Source organism: Lithobates pipiens, unplaced genomic scaffold (genome assembly GCF_037356315.1).
Source record: "Lithobates pipiens isolate NorthernLeopardFrog02 unplaced genomic scaffold, aLitPip1_a1.2 Scaffold_18, whole genome shotgun sequence".
In the NCBI taxonomy this organism is placed as follows: Eukaryota; Metazoa; Chordata; class Amphibia; order Anura; family Ranidae; genus Lithobates; species Lithobates pipiens.
This window is the reverse complement of record NW_027507758.1, coordinates 418,052,239-418,058,743: the sequence shown is the minus strand read 5'-3', so window position 1 is coordinate 418,058,743 and position 6,505 is coordinate 418,052,239. Positions and strand designations below refer to the sequence as shown.

The following is a 6,505-nucleotide window of genomic DNA, read 5'->3' as shown; positions in this document are numbered from 1 at the left end:
GTGACTTCTATCAGTGCCTGGTTAAAGCTTGCAGGAGCAGCTTTCACACTGCACTGGGTGTCCCGTCAGGATCCCTGACCCTTTGTCTGGACTGTTGATCACATGCACTCTCCCAAGAAAAAAAAAAAAAACACTCTAGCAATGCACACCAAACTGAGCATAACAGCCTGACTCCAGTAAATCTGTCTTATCCGGACCTGTTTTGGAGACAGTGCAAGAAGGAGAGGATCTGTGCATACAGGATCAAACAGCCTTTTTACACAATGCAGAGGATTAACCCCTTATGTTCCACAGTGAGTATAACAAGCATGCTTAATGCACATTAGAGCTGTACGATTCTGCCTAAAATTAAAATCACTATTTTTTTGCTTAGAATAAAGATTATGATTCTCGCCGCGTAACATCATCTTTCACATTATATAAAATAATTTTACTGTTTAGTTTTTTCTTTTTAAATTTATTAACCACTAGGTGTCCGTGCTATAGCTGAAAGACGGCTACAGCGCGGACTCCAATTGCTGTGAGGACATCCCTGGATGTCCTCCTGTTTACTTCCCCAATGCACGCCGCCTGGGATGCACACCAGGGAAGTTCTGTGTTCGCCGTGTCCACCATGGACACAGCCAATCACAGATTGTGCTAAATGATCAATCACAGCAGCCATTTATCACTCAATCGCAGTGTCCAATGAGAGATGATCTCATATGTAAACATATGAGATCATCTCTCATCACCGGCTCTCCCTTTTCACACAGAGACAGCGTGTGATGAGGGAGGGCGAACACCTGCAGCTTGTGAGTATATAAAAAAAAAAAAAAAAAAAAGGGAAAATAAAGTGCCTACAGCACATGTCAGTGCCACCTGTCCCCAGTGCCATCGGTCATCAGTGCCACCTATTAGTGTCATCTATCAGTGCCACCTGTCATCAGTGCCACATATTAGTGCCATCTGTCATCAGTGCCACCTGTCAGGGTCATCTGTTATCAGTGTCACGTTTTATCAGTGCTGTGTATCAGTGCCATCTGTCATCTGTGTCACGTGTCATCAGTGCCATGTATTAATGTCATCTGTCATGTATTACTGCCACATGTTGGTGCAATCTGTCATCAGTGTCACGTGTCATCAGTGCCACGTATTAGTGCCATCTGTCATGAGTGCCACGTCAGTGTCACGTGTCATTGTCCTGGTGCTCCAGGGCCTTCAAAAGTGTAATAGGTAGTCAAGAAGTTAGATGTGTAATTTATGCTCCTAGAACACGTGATGGTGCTCGCTGCAATTTGGTCCTCACTATGTGGCCACGCTGTGAAAATGTCCCACACATGTGGTATCGTAATACTCAGGAGTAGTAGAATGTGTTCTGGGGTGTCATTTGAGGTATACACATGCCATGTGAGAGAAATAACCTATTATAATGACAATTTTGTGGAAAAAATAAAATCTTAATTTTGCAAAGAATTGTGGGAAAAAATTACAACGTCAAAAACCTCACCATGCATCTTACTAAATACCTTGGAGTGTCTACTTTCCAAAAAAGGGGTCATTTGGGGGCATTTGTACTTTCCGGCTTGTTCGGGTCACAAGAAATGAGATAGGCCATCAGTACTTCAGGATAATCAATTTTTTATGATTTGCACAATAGCTTGTAGACTCTCTAACTTTCACAAAGACCAAATAATGTCCACTAATTTGGGTTATTTTTACCAAAGATATGTAGCAGTATAAATTGTGGCCAAAATGTATGAATAAAAATTAATAATTTGCAAAGTTTTATCACAGAAACTGAGAAAAATGCATATTTTTCAAAATTTTCAGTCTCTTCATTTATAGCGCAAAAAATAAAAAACCCAGAGGTGATCAAATACCACTAAAAGAAAGCTCTATTTGTAGGAAAAAAAGGACAAAAAAATAATTTGGGTACAGTGTTACATGACTGAGTAGTTGAACTTCTACTCAGTCATGAGTATGAGAGCACTGAAAGCTGAAAATTGGTCTGGGGAAAATATAGGGATATAGGAGATATCAAGAACACACTTCGTGGTAAGAAGTGGATATCTCAGTAAGATTACTTAAAAGAGGGTGCCATCATCCTTGATGAGTACAGGACTTCAAAATGGTGAACAGGGACTTTGGGACTTTAAAGGCACAGATATACACTTTCGGATACAGTAAACTCTTTTTATATAAATTTATTCACACAAAAATGAAGATATGCAAAATAGAGAATTAAAAACCATAGACAGAGATTATATACATACACTGGGATCTATATCAGCAATAACATCACAATACAGCATAGTAAAATCCTAAATGTATAATGGCTATATATAAACTGAGTATAATGAACATTCAAGTATATAATCACTGCAGTGATGAGCTGATATGGCATCCCAGAAGTTTGCCCGACATGTTTCGCGTTCCAATGATGCTTTTTCTGGGACGCAATAAAAAAACCCTTAGAAATAAAGAGAGAAAATACATGTTATAAATTGCAATCGAACATTATAAACAATATATAGAAATATGAGTGTACAAAGTGTTTTTATTATGTAAAAATTAAAGATAATAAAAATATAAAAATGAACGATTAGAGTAGAAAACAATGCTCGTCAGGAGGGATCATGCAGGTGTAGGCACACAAAAAGTCAGTCATATGGAAAACGCTGTGGGGGCATGCATACTATTATATAAAAAAGGGGTTTTTAACTTTTTTATATTTGTAGAGAAAAGAAAGGATAGCAAATAGATACATTGGTATATCCTACCCCGGTTCTCTCTGAAGGTGATGCATAATGAACATTGATTGGGACTTTTAACAAAGCTATGGCCTGGTAAGGTCATGTGCTTCCATCCCACGGGACTTTAAATGAAACTATGGCCTGGTAAGGTCATGCGTTTCCATCCCTATTGTATTCAAAAAAAGAGAGGGGGGGGGGGGGGAACAAGGGGGACATTGGGACTTTACATGAAGTATGTGGTAGCAAGAGAGTACAAGGTGAACTAATAGGAATTTTATTGATCGTTGCAATTAGATTTACAAGAAATAAATAAATACAATGATAAACAAAGTAATAAACAATGCATGATAATGGTAATAATGATAATAATAATACAGCATGATAATAACATAAATATTACAAAGTATCATAATAATAAAACTCCAAAGTTCACCGCAGCAAGATTGAATAAAAGCATATGTAACATAATGTCTGCAGGACCAAGGTCTTTGTGCACCAATTAGGGTAATATCAAAATCTGAATGTATTCAAAAGAAGCACGGCATATGATAGCTCTACGCACGTTTCGTGGCCTTTATACCACTCATCAGGAGCAGAGCACGTGTTCAATCTATAATATCTATAATAAAGAGTTCCCCCCCCCCCCTCTTTTTTTTCTCTCTGAAGGTGGCGCTGGTGGTTAAAAGACTTGTATCTATAGATAGGTACTGCATAAATAGAGTGCTGAAAATAAAGATAATAAGGAGAGATATATAGAAACAAATATGAATATACGGGTACTAAGATTATGAATATGCTGAGAATGCAGACTCATATAGTATAATGGGTTTTAAGGGAATTATATTCTATATGCTGATAGTGATAAGAAAAGCGCTCACTGGAATCCAGAAATTACTTATATAGGGCTAGAAAGATAAAGGGCTGGCTTCTACGTGCAGCCAAATATCCCATACAGGAATGGTATCTGTAGGTTAAAAAAGCACTAGTATGAATGTGCCAACAAAGGTATTCCGAATAGGGCCACAGAAAGTGCAAAATTAGAGATATAATACCTTTCGTTTGCAACCCAAAAGTAGTACGCCACACAGCACGCCAGACCAGAGGGGGTAGATGTGAAAAGGTCTCTGAGAGACGCTGACACAGCGTCTCTCTAAAGGGAGTGCATGCCCCACCCACCGTAGTACGATCGGCAATCAGCCAATCAGTAACGTCCGATGGGCCGGCCGATTAAGCTCCGACGTGCGTCACATCACCGCCGCCCACTCCCGAGAGTGCCTGCGCGAACCACAGGCGGACATCGGGAATGACATACAGCGGAGGACAGCGCCGGAGGGGGAGCCCATAGGCCGGTCTCGTAAATGGAAATTGACCAGCAATAGTAGAGCTCCCTCTGCACCAAACATGAAGTCCCCTGTGGCGCTTACCGGCCGCACAACGCTCAAGGACCAACACAGCGCCATCTACCTATCACAATCCCAAATGACGGGCAAACAAATCAATATTGAAATAAATAGAATAACAGAGCATATATACACATATAAGCGCATGGACAGTGGATTTATTTACCCCCAAATTTTTCGCAGACTGCGATACACGGGGTGTTATTTACCTTATGATGTGTGAATGTTCCGCCTTTTATATAGGCAAGACTATCACACAATTCAGGGCACAAATAAAGGACCATGTCTATTTCTCATCGGGGGGTAAAATGGTGACATCCATTAGTAGACACCTGGATTTGTACCATAAATTCAACACATCAGTAATTTCATTTATCGCTCTAGACGTAATCCCTCCAAATCCACGTGGGGGGGACTGGGACAAATCCATACTAAAAAAGGAAACTTTGTGGATTGAAAAATTAAATGCTACATTTCCTCCTGGAATAAACGAATCGCATTCTTACAAACCCTTTTTGTAAATACAATCTCGTGATTTTCTCTATCAAGCTTTTTCGGTTTTTAAATCTAATGACATAATATAATGTACTTAATTATGATATATGTTTTGTATTGTGTATACTATAGATATAATATGACATGTCATATAGAAATTGTGGTAGATCTCTTAAATGTAAAGTTGCCCTACAGGCTCTTGATCCACTGTCCATGCGCTTATATGTGTATATATTCTCTGTTATTCTATTTATTTCAATATTGATTTGTTTGCCCGTCATTTGGGATTGTGATAGGTAGATGGCGCTGTGTCGGTCCTGTAGCGTTGTGCGGCCGGTAAACGCCACAGGGGACTTCCTGTTTGGCGCAGAGGGAGCTCTATTGCTGGTCAATTTCCATCTGCCCCTCCGGCGCTGTCCTCATTCCTGTATGTCATTCCCGATGTCCACCTGTGGTTCGCGCAGGCACTCTCGGGAGTGGGCGGCGGTGGTGTGGCGCACGTCGGAGCTTAATCGGCCGGCCCACCGGATGTTACTGATTGGCTGATTGCCGATCGTACTACGGTGGGCGGGGCATGCACTCCCTTTAGAGAGACGCTGTGTCAGCGTCTCTCAGAGACCTTTTCACATCTACCCCCTCTGGTCTGGCGTGCTGTGTGGCGTACTACTTTTGGGTTGCAAACGAAAGGTATTATATCTCTAATTTTGCACTTTCTGTGGCCCTATTCGGAATACCTTTGTTGTCGCAAAAAATAAAAAACCCAGTGCTGATTAAATACCACCAAAAGAAAGCTCTATTTGTGCGGAAAAAAAATGATGTTGTTTAGGTAGTATTGCATGGCTGAGTAACTGTCATTCAAAGTGCGAGAGCACTGAAAAGCTGAAAAATAGGATTTTTATAACAGCTTACCTGTAAAATATTTTCTTGGAGTACATCATAGGACACAGAACCTTAAGTATTTACTTAGTGGGTTATAGCTACCTTCAGGTGTTGACACTGGCACACCCAATACAGGAAGTTGACTTCCCTATATAACCCCTCCTCCTTCCAGGAGTACCTCAGTTTTTGTAGCCAAGCAATATACTTAAACCCAAAAAAGGAGGGGTGGGACCTCTGTGTCCTATGATGTACTCCAAGAAAAGGATTTTACAGGTAAGCCATTATAAAAATCCTGTTTTCTTTATCGCACATCATAGGACACAAAGCCTTAAGTATTTACTTAGTGGGACGTCCTATAGCAATGATACTTGAGGGGAGGGAGACACAACCCGTAGGGCACCCCCAGACCTTGAGGACCTATACTGCTGCCTGCAGCACGCTGCACCCGAAGGCGATATCCTCATTCCTTCTTACATCCACTTGGTAAAATTTTGTGAATGTATGGACCGAAGACCAAGTTGTGGCCGTGCAGATCTGAGCAAAGGAGGCCTGGTGACTCACTGCCCAAGAAGCACTAACCGCTCTGGTAAAGTGCGCCTTAAATTGAATAGGGGGAATATTACCCCTTAAATTATAAATTTGAATTATAACTTGCTGGGGAGTGGCCGGATGGAGGAGGGTGTGTGTGAGTGAGTGTTGAGCACAGGTGTCTCACCTCGGCCTACCTCCGCTCTTTGGCTCCTATGCCTAACTCGGTGTGTGCTTCCTGAGAGCCCCTACTGTTCCTGGTGGTCTGCCCTGCGGGTTTTGACAGGCTTCTGAGCTGGGATGAGCCACGCTTATCTTGCGGCGGTGCTGCTTCACCCCCCTCTGCTCTCCCCCTTGCTCTCCTTCTCGTTGGAGCGTGCTGATTGGGTGGTGTGACGGATGGCATGTGAGATTTGAGAGTCATCCACAGTTCGGAAAGCCGAGCGCAGCTGAGTGAGCTCCCGCTGG

At 41.8% G+C, this 6,505-nt stretch overlaps 1 long non-coding RNA gene across 1 annotated transcript; it reads right to left on the bottom strand.

Moving 5' to 3' along the window:
• Positions 1–2,161: 2,161 nt before the first annotated feature.
• On the bottom strand, positions 2,162–3,992 carry LOC143990190 (uncharacterized). The gene is made up of 2 exons (XR_013277206.1): positions 3,788–3,992; positions 2,162–2,452 (listed from the first exon to the last, which is right to left on the bottom strand). It is a non-coding gene; the product is annotated as an uncharacterized LOC143990190 (long non-coding RNA).
• Positions 3,993–6,505: the final 2,513 nt, after the last annotated feature.